The 18665-nt window shown below is 38.4% G+C and overlaps 1 long non-coding RNA gene across 1 annotated transcript in view; it reads left to right on the top strand.

The window, feature by feature from the left end:
• Positions 1-18665, top strand: part of LOC114672213 (uncharacterized) — a 111415-nt gene that overhangs the window by 79133 nt on the left and 13617 nt on the right. Inside the window, exons 5-7 of the long non-coding RNA XR_003722434.2 lie at positions 4604-4718; positions 6573-6757; positions 15713-16053. This is a non-coding gene — a long non-coding RNA (uncharacterized LOC114672213). The remainder of the gene's footprint in view (positions 1-4603; positions 4719-6572; positions 6758-15712; positions 16054-18665) is intronic.

Below are 18665 nucleotides of genomic sequence, written 5' to 3' on the forward strand. Positions count from 1 at the left end.
GTGGTAAGTATTTGTGTATTAAACCTATCTAAACATAGGAAAGTACACTAAAAATACAGTATTATAATATTATGGGACTACTTTTGTATATGCAGTCTTTGTTAACCAAAATGTCATTATATGGTGTGTGACTGAATATCATTATATATATTTATAATATGTTTCTTACCACAACATTGTTGGGATTTAGTATAGTAGTATATACTTTATGTTTTTAGTTAATAAACATTACTCTTCCCCCAAATCCTATGAATTTAGTAACGTGGTTCCCATTTTACAGATGAAGAAAAATAAGACATAGAAACGTCAAGTAACTTGTTCAAGATCATATAGCTAGTGATTATTTGAGGCAACATTGATCTTAGATCTGTCTGACTGCAGAGTCTGGGCACTTAAACACATCACTAATCAGCTTTTGAGACTTAGCTTCACTATAAACACTTCTGGAAGAATGTTCTTAGTGCCAGCACCTGCCATGATGAGAGACTTTCCCCCTCTCTGTGTTTCCATTATGTGCCAGTTTGTGTCTGATGATGGGGTTTGCGCTTTTCTCATCTTAATCTCTAGGTTCCAACACAGAGTCATTGGGCTTGACCTGTTAAGTGTCAGTAATTGTTAGTTAAATAAATGAGTGTCAAATGATGATATGGAAGGCATCCAGGAGTTTGAAGAATAAGTTAAATTCCTCCTCTTCCTTTTGGAAGACAGCCTGTGGGAGACTTTTCTTTTGGGGAAGAGGAAAATGAAGGAGGTGGTGTCTCGTTTATTCACAACAGAGAAGGTTTTGCAGATCACCGTGTAGTGAAACTGGCAGAGGGATCAGTTGGCAAGGATCTTAGAGATTCTAAAACACAATTTTCCATTTAACAAACAAGGACAATAAAGCTCAGTGAGTGAAAGTGACTTGCCCATAGTCGCATCGGTCTGGAAAGGGCCAAAGTGAGAAGCTAGCCTTCTGAAGCCCTGTTACAGATTCTTCATATTATCACATATGATGAACAATTTGGGGAAATAAAACAGCCCAGGGGAAATAAGGAGACACTAGCTATATGGGAAAGAGTTTGAAAATGAGAAAGAGAGCATTAAACATTTAGCAAATGAAGAAAAATGCACTAAGGATTGCAGCAGGGAAAGAGATAGGAAAGAATTTATCAACTTAAAAAAATCAGGCAGAAGTCAACCAACCTAGTGCTGGGCTTGGTTTTGGAGCAGGAAAGATATTCTCAGCTGCGTTGGAGTAGAACAGATTACTTGGCTACTCTGAAATAAATTCAGGTAGATGACAAGTCAATGTGAACTGCTCAGGAACACAGCAGATCCCAAGACTTCATTTATTCTTTCCCTTGGAGAAAAGGTAAATGCTTGCAAAGGGCAGACACACTCTGACCCTGCCTGGTACCATGGAAAGAACGCAGGCGCTGGGTCCTACATCCTGGCTTTAATATTCTCTAGGTCTGTGGCATTGAGCAACCTACTTACCCTCTCTAAACTGGAGTATTCTCATTATGAAAAGGGGCTGTTAACTTTTAAATAAGAGGCTTGCGAGGGTTCAGTGAGAGAGACTGTAAAATTCCTGTGATAGACGAGGTACTCAGCAAATGGCAGTTATTGTTATTACAGTCATGCATCATGTAATGACGTGGGTGTGCTCTGACAAATACATCTGGGCAATTTTGATGTTGTGGGAATGTCATCTAGTGTACTTAACACAAACCTAGATGGCGTGGCCTACTACACACCCAGACTATGGCACAGCCTGCTGCTCCCAGGCTACAAACCTGTCCAGCATGTTAGTGTACTGAATGTTGTAGGCAACTGTACCACAATGGTAAATAGTTATGTATCTAAACATATCCAAAAATAGAAAAGGTACAGTAAAAATAAAAATATAGTACTACAGTCTTCTGGGACCACTGCAGTATATGTGGTCTGTCATTGAGGGAAACGTTATGTGGTCCACGATGATAACTTCAAAGGGGATGGTGCCCAGATGCAGAAAGTAAAACCGTTTCCCATATAAGCAAACCAGGAAATGAGACAGAATAAAATTGACCTTATTGAATACATTCTATAATTCCTTTTATCTTTCTACAAAAGGTTCTATTTTGTAGAAGGAAGAGGAGAAGGCATTGTATTGGAAGATGATTTAATGGTGGCTCTGTTTAGGACATTTTCTTTTCTGTGTCTGACACAAGGAAGATACGTTTGAGGTCAGAGTGAGATCAAGAGTTTCCAGAGGGGATTTATATCATTTTGGTTATAAGCTTAAAAATGAAGTGTTAATTAGTCTATGCTAATTTATTTACCCTTTGATTTTTCTAAAACATTGAAAATGGCATATTAGAAGCAGCAGGTATATTCAAAGCTACAGATGAGAAAAGAAGAAAATCCATGAACAGCCACAGCAGAATAATAAAAACACAGCACTCTGGCCCACTTTGTGCATGGTAAAATAGCCAGATATATTTAATTAGTACCCAAGGGCATAGTCTAATCATTGATGCTCATACAGATTTTCTTAAATCACCAATTAAAGTTTCTACCTGTCTACACACTGAAAGGACAAAATATACAAATTTTATGAAAAATGAAAGCAAGGAGGAGCCAGTTTCATGTCTTTGAGAGAATCTTCTTAACCACGTGGAGGTGGTCACGCTGAGACCAGAGTTTCCATTTTCATAGGTGCTATGGCTTCATGAAAATCATCTTCCTCTCTTTGCTTCAGTCTCTTCATACTAGGAAATAATGGGAAAGTAAGGATAAGGGGTTAAAACACCGAGACTTTAGTTTGGAATTCTTTTGGTTGCAAATGATAGAAATCCAACTCAAACAAGTTTAAACTATTGATAATAATAATAGAATAAAGAACATATTAATATGGATACTGGAGCATGTAATAGAACCAAATAACAGAGATCTTACTAAGCTTCAAGAAAACCCGAACCAGTCGTTTGAATACCACCAGTTCTCTCTCTCTTTCATGTCTCTGTCCCCCTGCCTCTGCTACCAGGGTCTCCTCTAACCCTCTGCTGCTCATGCCAAGAAACAAGGTCAGGAGGATTAGAATGAGGCAAGTAAGACACCTTAGGTCTCATATTTAATGAGGCTATCACTCTCAGTGCCTTGCATGTGCCAATACCTAAGTTTGGTACCCTAGATCCCTTGCTTGTCTCAGCTCAACCTAGCCCAGCCCTGCTGGCAAACATGGCTTCCAAGAACAACCAATCAAACAAACAAAAAAAACCCTGTTTTTGTCCCATTTCTCTCTTTGCCTCAAGCTGAAACTTCTTAGGGAAGGTACATCTTGGATAAGTTTGAGTTAGTGTGCACCATGAGTCAACTACTCATAACTAAGGATTGGACATGTTTTACATGATGGGAACCAGAGTACCCATGTGGATGAGTCTGGAGGGGGGGAAAGAGGATAAGATTCTAGGAAAAAATGCCAGGCAGAGGATATACTGATATTACTCCATTTCCTGGATTATAGGTGGCTATTTGTGCAGTAGTGGGCTCAATGGTGGTATCCCAAAAGGTATGTCCACATTCTGCTTTCAGAACTTGTGAATGTGACCTTATTTGGAAAAAAGTACTATGTGGACGTAATTAAGGTAAAAATATTCAGATGAGATCATCCTGGATTATCTAGGTGGGCTCTAAATCCAATGACAATTTATTTTTACATGAGTTACACAGAAGAGAGTCCTAGAGACAGGATAAGACCATGTATGAATGGAGGTAGAGATTGGAGTGATGCCGCTACAAGCCAAGGGCTCCCTGGAGCCACCAGAAGCTAAAGAGACCAGGGATGGAAGCTGTGGGGCCTTGCCAACCCTTTGATTTTGTACTTCTGGCTTGCATCACTGGGAGAGAGTAAATCTCCATTGTTTTAAGCCACCAAGTTTGTGATAACTTGTTATGGCAGCCCTAGGGCACCAATACAGCCACCAAATAAGAAAGCTTTGGTAAGCCACAGGACTTTGGTGGCCATCAGGAGAGGATGCATAGCATCATGGCTAAAACTGTGGGGTCTGGAGCTGGTCTGCTAGGGTTTCAATACTGGCTTTGCCTTTTAATATCTCATCTTGGGCAATTATTTAACCTCTCTGGGCTTCAATTTCCTCATTAATGAAAGAAGAATAATGATAGTTAATTTATGCAGAGTTGAACAAGTGCTTGGCATATACTATATACTTACTGTGAGCCATGATTATTCATGTGTAAATTGGGGGTGATAATAATAGCTCCCTTGCCCAACTCATGGTGCTGCTAGGGTAATTCACCGTGGGAGTAAATGTGAGTCCATTCAAGTCAAATGGCCTACTGTGTATGAGGAAATGTATTAGAAAGTACAGGGGACTAATAAAATAAGCTAACCTTGAGAAACTTACAGTACCATTATGGACTGAATTATGTTCCCCCCCCTCCAAATTTGTGTGTTGAGTTCTAACCTCTGATGTGACTGTATGTGGAGATACGGTGTTTAAGGGGGAATTGAGGTTAAAATTAGGTCATTAATATGGGGCCTTAGTCTGATAGGACTGGTGTCCTTACAAGAAAAGGAAGAGCTCTCAGGGATTCCTCTCTCTCTGTGTGCACACAGTGCAAAGGCCACATAAGGACAGTGAGAAGGCAGCCATTTGCAAGCCAGGAAGAAAGGTCTCACCAGATACCAACCCTGCCAGCACATTGATCTTGGACTTCCAGCCTCCAAAACTGTGAGAAGTAAGTTTCTATTGTCTAAGCCACTCTGCTACAGTATTTTGTTATACCAGCCCAAGCAGCATAACACAAATCTGTTAGTGGAAATTATAAAGCAATGCATATCATAATTATTATATTTTACTATTATTAATACCTATAGCTAATTCTTCCAACCAATAAGCTGCCTGTGGAATGTTGAGGGTGTTCTGGTAGTACAAATTTTCTTTGTTTCACACTCTGACTCTAAGAAGTTTGCTGAAACACACAGTGGAATTCAGGAAATTCAACAGCTTTAAATGAAAACGCTCCCTTGAGGCATGTCAGCAGGAAAGAGATAAGGATTAAAAAAAAAAAAAAAACAACACTTTCTATTCAGGGAGATACTTTGCCTTTGTGAAATGTATTTATTCCAACTACTCCCTATTCTGTATTTTACCTTCATTTTGGATACCTATTGACATTAAATAATAGGTTTCTTTCAATATGAATGAAAATGATTCTGAGATGAAATATTATTCCTTCCTTGGAAAAGAAAATTATTTTTCCTTTCACATAGAAGACAAATGCTATTCTTCAAATGTCCCTGCCAGTTAAACCCCTGCTCATCCTTCAAGATCCATTTAAATGTCACCTCCTCCATGTAGCCTCCTCTGACCCTACCTCTTTCAAATTAGCGTTAATTAAACCGCCCTCTCTCTGTGTCTGGCATGTGTCATGATCTGATTTGGGATGGACACATTTGCTAGATTATGAGACCTCCAAAGTCAAGAGCAGTACCTTTAGTCCATTCCCACTTCTCCCATAGCCAATGGGGTGCCCACACTTAGAAGAACTTCAATCAATGAATCAATGAGCTGGAAGGAGTCTCGCCTATAAATACACACACACACACACACACACACACACACACACAGAATATTTCTGTTTGGAAGTCCTACCTTTTGGTGTTATCTAAGTTTACTATATGATAAAAGAGTAAAGCAGTTAAGAGGGTAGCATTTGAAAGTAAATATTGACAGCACTGCTCCAGCCTCATGGGCCTGGTATCCAGTTTTCCTCCCTGTCCCTCTTCCTGAGCATGATGATTTTCTTTTCTTTCCTGGTTTTGACTAACAGTACCTTTTAGAGCGCTACTGTCTGGTGTTTCTGACTTTAGTTTATCAGGACTTTTGACCTCAGTCACGTGCATTGCGTGCTAGAGACGTGTTTTTCAAAGTGTGGTTCTTGGACCAGCAGCATCAGTATCACCTAGGAACATGTTTGAAATGCAAATTGTACAGCCCCACTCCAGAACTACTGAATTCGAAACTCAGCAGGGTGGGGGAGAGCCATGTCATACTCAGCAATTTGTGTATTTTAAAAATTTATTTATTTTTGTCAATATATAATAGTCATACATATTTTTTGGGTACATGTGATATTTTGATACCTGTATACAGTGTGTAGTGATCAAATAAGGGTAACTGGGATATCCATCACTCCAAACATGTAACTTCTTTGTGTTGGAAACATTACAAATTTTTTCTTCCAGCTCTTTTGAAACGTGCAATAAATTATTAACTAAGTCATTCCTACTGTACTGGGAACTTATTTCTTCTATTTAATCTGCATTATACAGCCTTCTGAGTGATTCTTAGGATGTTAAAATTTGAGAATCACTACTGTAGAAAGTTCACCTAATCTCTGCATCCTCAGCTCTCAGCTGATGTGGCTATAATTTTTATTCTGTAAGGTGATTTTTTAGGACTTAGTAAGATCTGAAGCCCAGTAAGTTCAAACAGAAGGTGCTAAATAAACAGAGTGAACTTGGAACCTAATACTCCTGTGTTAAAGCTGTGGGTCTGAGTAACCACACTTTTCCTTCACAGGGCCTTCTACTCACATGGGCTTCCATGCACCTGCTTCAGGAGACAGCAACACTTGTGCCCGCACTGCGGCAAGCTCCCATCACCTGGTGTATATGCCGCGCCGAGTCTCATCACACCTTAGTGAAGGAACACATGGACCCATATGTTAGCGGATGTGTTTACATTGTTTTATACAGAAAGGGGAAGTATGTTTCACAATAAATGTTTGCATACTTTGGAGCACATTTTTTTTTTTTCTTTCAGACAGAAAGAGACAAAAAGAGAGGGAGAAACTTTGGCTGGAGCCATTGATTCTTTATTCCATTGCAATGTTTTTATCACCCAACCTTGAAAAGAGCTTGTGTGTCAGGCTCTTTTTTGTCCTGTGACTCAGGACAAAACCTGAGCAGGATCTGTGCTGAGGCTTGGGTCCCTGGGGGCAAAAAAAGGTTAGTGACTTCTAGTTGAAAGAGTCAGGAAGGAAAGGGTCAATAGTTTATCAGTAAGTATTCTGAACCAAGGCAGGGAAACCAAAATTTAGAGATACCTGAAGCGCTCAAGCTAAGGGCCAGGAGCTAGCAGCTGGAAGGATACAGGAGCTATGTCATAAATAATTTAGGAGGTGGCTGGATGATTGCCGGAGTGTCCACAGCAAGCTTTACTTGGCTTTTATGGATACAATGGGCATAGATTGCTTTTAGGAACAATAAAGAAATGTTTGTTTATTAAACTAATTATGATTCAATAACATTGACAATAATGACAGTGATGATAGTATGCAATATAACAAACTGGTGTGCTTTTATTTCTCCGTTTTCCTGTGCACATCTGTTTTATTCTGTGACATTCTTCCATTCAGACTGAGAAATAAGAAACCAGTATTGCTGCAAAGAAAGGTAGGCTATCACTGGAGGAAATGAAGAGTAAAAATTAAAAAATCAAATTATAATTTTTGTAGTTTAAAAAAACAGCTCAGGTGTAACAAAGAAATATTTGGAAGAGGTTAGAGGATGAGACAAGGAAAAATTTGCTACAAACCTCCTTCCACATAATCACCTCTAATAAACAGATATCCTAGATAAATATAATTTTCTAAGCTAGGGAAAAAAAAAACAATTGGAGAATATAATGTACAAAAGTTAATCACCAAATAAGGCCTGCCCTGTTCGTCTTTCACCTCCAGCCGTGATAAGGAACAGGAACCATAGAATTCTCTGGTAAATATGGAATCTAGGAGTAGAAGAAACCCATGCTTATATCTTGCCCATAACTCAGAGAGAAAGCAGATTCACAGATGGTGCCCACACCCCAAAGTCATGGGGATTGTAGAGTGCAGAATTATTCCCAGAGTTCTTTCCTGGTTCTTTAAATGTATTTTCAGGAATCAATCCTGTACTATTAGAGTCCTTTTTAAAAAAAAAAAAGAAGTGAAATTCAAGTAATAAGTCCAAGACTGACCAGCAAATACATGGGAGAGGCAACAACAAATATTCAAGGAAAGGAAAAGAAGGAGACAGGGCAAAGAAGTCCCCAGTAGTCTTCAGAGTTCTGCCTCCAGGCCAACTATATGACTGTGGACAAAACCTACTTAATCCTTCCTAATCTATAAGAAATATGAATATTCACTTTGCTACTTTACAAGGTTCTTGAGATAATAAGCCAAATGGAGTATAACATATAGTATTTATCCTGCTCGAAGTCCTCTGAGGTTCTTAGATCTGTAGTTTGATGTGTTTTGTTATATTTTGCAAAATTCTTGGATGTTATTCTTTCAAACCTTTTTCTTTCTGCCTCTCTCCTCCTTTTTGGGCTCCAATTACACGTATGCTAGACCATTTAATATGGTCACACAGCTTTTGGGTACTCTGTTCTATTTTTCTGTTCATTTGCATTATTTATTTATTTTCACTTAAAAATATTTTTCTTTCCATTTAGGTAATTTCTAAATTTCTAATTGTCTTATATCGCATGGACATTAGGAACATGTCATTGGAAACTGGAAAGTGATTCTTGTTAGAAAGTCACATAAGACTTGCTGAATTTCGTTTTGTTCGGGTTGAAACGCTGTGGACATGAATATAAAAAAGTATTTAAAAGTGTTATAGTTACTTTTTGTTCCTAAAAAACCTGTGAATCTCTTAGTCATGGGTCCAGTCTTGTATCTCTTTCACTGTGAGGTGGGTCCTTTGTCAGATGCTATGCTGTCTGATACTCCATGCTTGTGAATCAGACATCCCCTGTGTCCTCAGATTGTGGTACTGGCTAAAACTCTGTAAGCAGGAAAACAAACCCATAGAATAGCTTGCCATCTAGGATGGAAGAGACTCAACATGGCCAGCTTGCTATGAAATGGCTGGATGCGTTGGACATTCAGACTCAACAGAAGTTTAACCAGACTTGGTAAGAGAACATCCATGCTGTTTGGCCTGCATGTGGATGTCTACATTTATGCCTCTGTGGCTTCTCCATTTATATGTTGATCACACTAGTTTTGGGGTGTCTAATGATGAAGCTGGCTTATGTCATCTTGCTGAGTCATGTGTTTACGTTGTTCTTCAGTGTCTCTCCCATGGTAGGTGCTTTCTCGTGTACATTCATGTGTAAAAAAAAAAATTTTGTTACTTCGTGTTCTCTCACTTCCTCTATGACTCTCTGTCCATCCACATGCCACTCTTCCAGATCGCCATGTCTCTAATCCTGCAGGCTTTTACATCCAAGTGTCTACAATCTGGCCAGGTGAATAACTAATAACTGCTGCCCAAGAAACTCCGAATATTGTCACTCCAGGCTACTTTTCCTTCCACATATTGTGGATGAAGAGGTTCACTGCCCATAGCTTAATGATGATCTTCTCTTTATGGTGTCTTTTGAATCCACTCCTGGATTTGACTGTTATGTAACTACACATTTCCCCAATAAATTTTTTGTGCATTGAATCCCATTTTGTTGTCTGCTTCTCTGAGGCTCTAAAAGGAAAACTAGGTGATACCTAGAGTGGTCTGAGAAGACGGAGATTTGGGGACTGGCTCACTCATTAACTGGCTGGCAATGAGGATGGCATCCTGAGTGGAATGTGGGGGACAGATAGTTCCTGGCACAAGACATCCATCTTCAATAAAGAATTAAATGCCATAAGTGTTGATGATTTCATCATTATGGACCTATGAACAAACCCTAGTCGAAGGGAATGCCCAGGTCACAGTAGGTCTGGTTTCTTGTGTTTAAATATTGTCACCACAAGTCACAGGGACTCCATCATGCCCAAGGTTACTAAGGAGCCTAGCTTTGAGACTTATCTTCTACTGGTCAGCCCTGGCCTATGGAGGAGTGATGTTGGTACCCCTCTACCAACTAATGAATTATTGATGGCCTTGGAAAATGCTAGCAGATTCAGCTGTAGTGCAAGCAGCCCTGCTGCTTTTGCATACCCTATGTTATTGTAAGTATCAGTGGTGGAAAAAGATGTTGTATGGAATTATGGTAAGCCCCGTTGACAGAATCACAGCACAGGCCCCTGTGGTTCTGGAGCAAAGCTATACCATCTGCAATGGAGAATATGTCTTTTGAAAAAAGGGTTCCGTGTGTGTTACTGGGCCCTAGCAGAGACATAAGGCTTGTCTATGAGGCACCAAAAGAACATGCCTCTGAAACTACCCATTATGGGCTTAATTATGTCAGAGCCACCAATTTTTAAAGTCAGATTAGGCCAGAGGTAGTCTACCGTAAAGTTAAAATTATGCATGTGGATTTGATCTAAAGTGTGTGCATGATAAAGGGAAAGTGAACAGGGGCCTTCAAATCACTATACAGATTTGAAAGCTGTCAGAGGAGAAAGGAAAGGATGGAGGATAAGTGGGAAGAGCCTCACACCACAGTACAGTTCTGAGAAAATGTTGGCTAGGCTGATGGGAAGTCCCTAAACAGAGATTGCCTGTTAGAGGCATGTCTCATGTCAAGTGGTAATGACCTGGCTCTGGTATCCATGCTGCACTCAGTCATTGGCTGGGAATAACTTGGCAAAAGATTGGCCTCACTCTGAACACTTTGCGGGATCCAGAGTGCTTTGTCTGGATTTTACCAGTCAGTCATGCTTCTCAGAGAAAGTCTTTTTCAACAGGAATCTGAGTGGCACACCTCTATGCCACCACATTTACTAAGTTGTAGAGCCAGATTTTCTCCTTTTTCTCTTTATCAAAGTTATCCTGCACCCTCCCTCTGTAGTGTCCTAACATATTCTGTTCTCCTGCCTGGGAAACTCTTTCCCTGGTGCCTTTTACCCAACTGAATCTTCAGATTGTAGCTTAAATACCACTTCTCCAGGGAAACTTTCTTTGAACCTCCAAAAGGATTAAATTCTTTACTGCATGATTTCTTAACTCTCTATATTTTTATCCATGATGCTTATCAAAGCTAATTACACATTAGTAAAATGATGGTATTTATAACCTTACTAGACTGTGAGCTCTGTGAGAGCATAGTCTTCTCTGTCCTGTATCCCCAACACTTGTCACAATGCTTGTCATGTAGAATGATAGAATGCATTCAATGAGTGTTTGTTGAATGAATAAATGAATGACTCACTTTATTAATTTCAACAAGTTTTTAAAATAACTAAGAAACTCTTAGAGCATTAGGCTTATAAATATGGACATGAAATATCATCATCCTATATATAAATGAAAGTACAGAACATTCAAGGAATTGATGCCAGGAAATTATAGTTTATTAAATATGATTTTTTGGCTCTTTTTCCTGAACACAACATTTAACAATCAGAAAAATGTTGATCTTTGGAGAATTTTGCATATTTGGCTTCCTGGTCTTCAAGAAATTATAAATGGACATTTAATTAAATCAAATCCTAATAGTAAAAATAATGATAGTATTATAATTTAATTACTCTTTACTATGTGCTATATATATAGTAAGTCTTCTATATGTGTTATTTGACTACTTATTCCCAACATGATATGCTAGGTGAGGATATTAGCACTTAAATGGGGTTATATATTTGTTCAAGGTCTCAGACATTGCATCTTATGGATTTAGGTTTAGATCCATCACATCCATCTAACACCAGTGACCATGGCTTTGTTCACAATCTGCTTATATTTTGAATTTCTTGCCGAGGTACTACATCTTTTTATTTCTCTCTGGGAGGCTATCTAAAGAATAAGAACTTTGGAATCTTATCTAATATCACCTTGACTTAGGTTCACCTTACCTGGTCAAATCTTCCTGATGAGCACCAGGCGGCACCAACCACTACCCTTTCTCTCCCAACAACCTTTCTCTCACCAATTTCTAAATAATATTGAATTTCTCCATCTGGATATCATATTTACTTCTCAATCATAATACATTCAGGTTTGAAATTTCAGAGCTACTCACTCTTTCCTCACAAAAATACATATTGTGAGTTCCTTTGCGATGGGGATCTTGTTCTATTATCTCTGTTATTTTACTATACTGCACAACATCTGGCATGGAATAGTTGCTCAAGAAGTAATTGTAGAATGTTTCCTTATCTCTGGTCTCAGGCATCCGTTGGAGATAAAACAGTGTTAAACGCAACAGAGTTTTCCAGTGAGGACTAAATTCTGTAAACTACAGCACTTCTTAACTAGAACAATAGTTGTGTCAGTAAATTCTTTGAAAATATTATAAAAAGTTTGTTTGTGTGGGTGTATACGTCCTTTTTGTAGGAAACGGCACATGCTTCAGGAGTTGAAGAAGCAGCTAAGAATTTTTCATCATGAAGATCATCAATGAATAGCTCTTCACAAGTAGTTTCAGTGAGTGGGAGAGGCAGAATAAGATTCCAGAATGTAAAATGAATGAGAAATAAGAAAGTAGGGACACAAAAAAGCTAGACTTTAAAGAGAAGAAAAACAATACAGGTGGATACAAGATTAAAAGGAGATTTTATTTCCAGACTGGAGAAATTTGGACTGGAGAGGGAATATAAAAGCTATAATCATTGAACATGTACTATATTTTGATTGCTGAATCATCTACTTTACACAAAGTAGGTATTATTGATTTCTGACTGAGTCAGAACTGGAAGATAATAGAATCAGGGGAGAGGGATATGAAAACAACAAAAGGGTTGGCCTTATCTAGCATGAGAGGCACCTAATACTCTTTGACTTGAAAGGAGGAAAATATGGGTCCAGAAGTACATGAGGGGATGAAGAGGCTACAGTTGGTTCATGTTGTAACCTCCATTTTTCTTTATCAAGTAAAAGGCAAAGCCCTCTGACAAAAATGAGATGGTGCAGTTGGGCATTGACACCTATGAAAGTGGGGAAGATTTTGAAAAATTACTGAGAGGGTTTTCTTACTCATTTAATAAATATTTGTAAAACACCTATCATGTAGGTACTAAGAATATATAGCCTGCATTATCTAGGAACTTGCCACATTTAATAAATTATAAGTTCCCAAAGGGTATGGAACATGTTATAACTATTTGCATATACCCCCAATAGTTCATAGCCTTGTGTTTCCAGCACAGTAGGTAAATATTAGAGTTTAAATTCAACTGAATTAAATCCACAAGAACTCTCAATTTTGAGTAAAGCCTGAGGCTCTTGGGGCCACAGATTATTTTTGTGGAAGTCCTCTAAAATCAAACAACAGAGGTCTGCCAGTTGGGAATACATCATGCAATTGTTAGTAACTGAAAAATGCATTCAGAACAGTGATTCTGAACCTCAGCAAGACTGACGTTTTGGACAAGGCAATTCTTTGTTTGGGGAGCTGTTGTGTGCGTTGTAGGATTTTTAGCAATATCTTTGGCTTCTGCTGACTATCTGCCAGTAGCACTTCTCCCCTCAAAAAACCCCTACCCAGTTGTGACAAAAATATCTCCAGACATTAACGAATGTCCCCTGTCGGTGGGGGAGGGGGAGCAAAATAGCTTCAGATTGAGCAGCTTTGATCTAGAGTTTTGATGATTAATTTATGTAAAAATAATTTTGTGTAACAAACATCTAAATTCAGAAAATGTGATTATTAGGTAGTGATTAGCAAAGCTGGGATGCTCTTTCCTTATCAACTGACTGGCGTTTGAACAATTCCTACTTCTCCAGCTGGGGGAAGTCAGAGGACCTTCAAGTCATGATCATTTTCTTCTCCTAGCAGCTCTGAATGAGAGGTTACCTGTATTTCTATGATCTTAGTCTTCCTTCCTTTAGGGTCAGATGCAGTGGGTTGTCCTCCCTGTGTCTGATACTTTTAGTGATTGCACATGTGTTCGTATAACATTGCACAATGTAGTGCAGTGAAATAAATGTTGGACTTAGAACCAAAGGTCTGGGGTATCAAACCAGCTTAGTTATATATCCTTGGGCAAATCAATTATTTTGTTCTCTCATTGTTATGGGGATGTCTTGATACTGATAAATGAAGGATAGAACTTTATGTAAGTACAGAGGAATATTAATTTCTTCCCCCTATACTTATGTTAAAGATGATCCCTGTTTTGGAGGTAATGGATCAGGGGGAAAACTTGAAGAGAGAACTATAAGTATTTGACAATGTTCTTATATGTTGGGAAGATAGGAAGTCAAAATGTTGCCAAACTTTTAACTGTTAATGAATGCAATAGTGATGGAGTAATGATGTCATATATTGAAATCATAGGAAACCTTTTTTTTTAAAAAAATTGAGATATAATTTATATGCCAAAAACTCATTGTAAAATTCAGTGGTTGTTAGTTTAGTGGCAAAGCTGTGAATCTATTTAGACTATTTTCATTATCCTCAAAATAAATCTCATACTTATTAGAAGTCATTTCCCATACCCTCCTTCCTTTATCCCCTGGCAACAAATCATCTATTTCTGTCTCTATGGATTAGTATATTCTGGAAATTTAGTATACGTGGAATAATATAACTTGTGTCTGGCTTCTTTTACTTAGCATGATTTTTTCAAGGTTCATCCATATTATACCATGTATCAGTATGTCATTCCTTTTCATGGCTGAATATTATCTTAGTGTATGAATATACCACATTTTGTTTATCTACTCATTAGTTGGTGAACATTTGGTTTGTTTCCACCTTTTGGCTATTCTGAATAACAATGTTATGAATTTGTGTGGACATATGCTTTCATTTATTCTAGGTGTGTATCTAGAAGTGTAATTGCTGGGTCATATGGTTACTATATGTTTAATATTTTGGGGAACTGCCAAACTATTTTCCAAAGTGGCACAAAGGAGAAGATAGGAAAAAATGTAGTTGAAAGGTAAATTGATTTTATTAATGTTGAATTTGGAGTGTTTACAAGACATAAATTTTCAGAAGATTGGTAGCTATGTGGGTCTTAGGCTTAGGGGAATAGTATGAGTTTGAGAAATAGGTTTTGGCATCATCAACATGTACAATTAAAGATCTGAGAAACCAAGAGCTCACCTAAAGAAAGTAGACACCACCACAAGGAAGACCTACATATCTAAGGTCAATTCAGACAGCATACATACACTGTGTGATGGATGGCAGGAAAGGTGGAGATTAATTAAGACTTGGCAGGTAATTGATCAGAATTTTTTTCTCATAGCAAGAAGATTTGCTTCGTAGGAGGATTTCACTGGGCAGAGATGGACATACAGAGAGCAGAGAAGGGCATTCCCACATAGAATCTTAAATCTTGGAGGCTGGGGAAGAGCTTACAAAGCAGAAAAATGTGGGAAAGGCTTCCAAACTTGGGAAATGGCATATATAAAAGCATAGTTGTTCAAAATGTCTGATAACTTCTGGATAATTGAACAATTAGCATCAATTTGTTTGTCTGTCTGTGCCAGTATTTTATTAGGTGCTGCACACAAATTATCTCATTTAAACCTTACAATAGTCTTCATTCTAGAGATGAGGAAACAGACACAAAGACATTAACTAGCTGTCCAAGATTACACAGCTAGAAAATGGTAAAGCCTTGAAATAAACCAAGGGAGTTTTAGTCCAGAGCCGGCACCTGACATGTGAAGCAACTCATTGAAATACTTTTAAGTATTAAGGACCATTAGTCAGCACCAGTGGTGTGCTCCTGGTAGCTGATAAGGTGCTCCCAGTCTTGGTACCACTTGGCAATGTAGTGGCTTACTTGATATGTATGTTCTTCATTGTTCTTTTTCTTTTCTTTTCTTTTTTCTGAGATGGAGTCTTACTCTGTCACACACGCTAGAGTCCAGTGGCATGATCTCGGCTCACTGTAACCTCTGCCTCCCAGGTTCAAACGATTCGCCTGCCTCGACCTCCCTAATAACTGGGACTACAGGTCTGCACCACCACACCAGGCTAATTTTTTTATTTTTATTTTTTTTTTTTAGTAGAGTTGGGGTTTCGCCATGTTGGCTAGGCTGGTCTCGAACTCCTGACCTCAAATGATCTGCCTGCCTCGGCCTTCCAAAGTGCTGGGATTACAGGAGTGAGCCACCATGCCCAGCCTGTTCTTAAGTCTCCTAGAGCAGGGATTCTGAAACACAAAATTCATCTGGTAAGTGCTTAAAAATACTGATACTTGGACTTTTATATAGATTTACTCATGTGCAATTTTCAATGTGAGGCCCAAGATTTATGACTCTGAGTACCACTGAGTGATTATGACACACACAGCCTTGCTGCTGGACTTGGACTAGGTGTGTCATAAAGCAGTTACCGTCTTGAGTCTTCAGATGTTCAAAAACTGCAACATAGTTTCCAAATTTAATTCCAAGTTCAGTTTAGAAAAAATCCTAAAGAAAAGATGGCTATTCTACACATTCTGGACCTCATTTATCCTAGCTTTATTCTCCCCATATTTATTGGACACTATTCAGGCAGCTTTTATTTGCTAGGTGCTCTCATTAAAATGGACTTATTTACTTCTCACAACATCCCTATGAGATGTATCGTGTTGTATTAGTCCATTCTCGGATTTCTCTAAAAAATACTTGAGACTGGATAATTCATAAACAAAAGAAGTTTAATGGACTCACAGTTCTATAGGTGTACAGGATGATTCTGACATCTGCTCAGCTTCTGGGGGGGCCTCAGGAAACTAACAATCATGGCAAAAAGTGGAGTGGGAGCAGGCATGTCTTACATGGCAGGAGCAGGAGCAAGAGAGAGTGAGGGGTGAGGTGCTACACTCTTTTAAACAACCAGATTTCATGATAATCCACTCACTGTCATGAGACCATCGCCAAGGGGATGGTGCCAGACCGTTCATGAGAAACACCTCCACGATCCAGTCATCTCGAACCAGGCCCCTGCCTCCACCACTGGGAATTACAATTTGACATGAGATTTGGGCAGAGACACAAGTCCAAACCATACCACATGTTATGTCAGTTTGATGTAAAAAGAAGCAGAAATGTATTTGCCCCAGTTTATAGAACTAGTTAAGAACTAAGATGTAAGGCTAGGAATTCAAAATTCAACTCCAGGGTTCTATCTGCTACCTCAGTGCTCTCTCCTTTGAGAAGTGTTTAATACTGAGATTAATCCATTTGCTAGCTGTCTATTAATATACTCTTCATTTCAACAATGTGCAAAGACATGTTCAAGGCTACATATAATGAACTTCCAAGCTATACTGGTCACATTTTATGATGTGACTCATATGTTTCAGAAAGAAATTTAAAGTGTTTGAATTATTCTTTCTGTAATACGCAAATCATAGACATCATGTGGTCAAAGGCCACAGTCAGTTGAAGGATCGCCGACCTTGCTACTATTGGAAAATAAACCCCAACAGTTGGAGATGGAAACCATCTGTCTTCAGCTATTTCACATTTTGTCAAAGTCATCAGCTTAGTTGGAAAATAGCTGTGACCAACTAAAGTTATTAAAATGTAAAGTATGATTAAATGGAACACTCAAACTGTTTATTCAGAGATAAACTGTCACACGTCCTTTGAAATTTTAGAAGAACACTAAGAGTTAGGAAAGATATTCACACTGCAAAGATCATAGAGAATATTTGACAGGTTATTGGAAAAAATGAATTTATGCACACGTATTTTATAGGTACAGAATCTTAGTTTCTTACATTAGGATTGTAGTTGAATTTAGAGATCGTGTAACCCAACTCTTCAGTTTTATAGGTGAGAAGAATGAGACCAAGAGAGGTTAAATGGGTTGTCCAAGTTCATAAAGTACTGACAGAAGACGCCCCTGAGCGGTTCTCACTATATGAAAAGTCAGACAAGTATTATTATTATTATTACTAATGTAAGTAGCTCCAATTCATTTGATTCTCATGATTTGGAGGACCTTACATATATTAGCTTATTGAATCTACACAGCAAATCTAGATGGTAAATATTTTCATTGCCATTTTACAGAGGAGGAACTGAGGCTCCTGAGAGTCAGGAAACTGGTAACATGGACTCTATACAGATATACTGAATGATGTAAATAAATAAACAAATACGTAAATGTGGAAGAAGTAAAAGCTCTTCCTTGGAGAAAAAGGCCATCTAATAAATGAGGCAGGAATGATAAAATTAGAAAAATCACCGTTTGGCAAACATCACAGTATTAACTGCTTAAGGGAAGAATTATAAATAGGTAATAAAACTAGTGGGTGAAACAGTAATGAGACTAAGATACTTATCCAGCCCCAAAAGTTTTGCTCCATAAAAATACTTATTTAGGCTAGGCATGGTGGTGCACACCTGTAATCCTAGCACTTTAGGAGGCCGAAGTGGAAAGATTACTTGAGCTTAGGAGTTCAATGGCAGCCTGGACAACATAGTGAGACCCCCATCTCTAAAAAAAAAAAAAAAAAAAAAAGCCAGGTGTGGTACTGCATGTGTGTATTCTCAGCTACTCAGGAGGCTGAGGTAGAAGGGATCGCTTGAGCCCCAAGTCGAGGCTGTAGTGAGCTGAGATTGCACCATTGCACTCCAGCCTGTGTTACAGAGAGTGATCCTGTCTCAAAATAAAATGAAATGAAAAAATGAAAAAAAAAAATACAAATGAAAAAATAACATGCTTACAGTGGAGAGGCCTAGAGGCAGGCCTAGAGGCATCATCTTAACCAATAATCAAAGTTAATATCTATATGAATAGGACGAATAATATCATTTTCCTCCTGACCTCCTGCATGTTTAAAACACAATG

This window comes from Macaca mulatta, chromosome 1 (assembly GCF_049350105.2).
Source record: "Macaca mulatta isolate MMU2019108-1 chromosome 1, T2T-MMU8v2.0, whole genome shotgun sequence".
Classification (NCBI taxonomy): Eukaryota; Metazoa; Chordata; class Mammalia; order Primates; family Cercopithecidae; genus Macaca; species Macaca mulatta.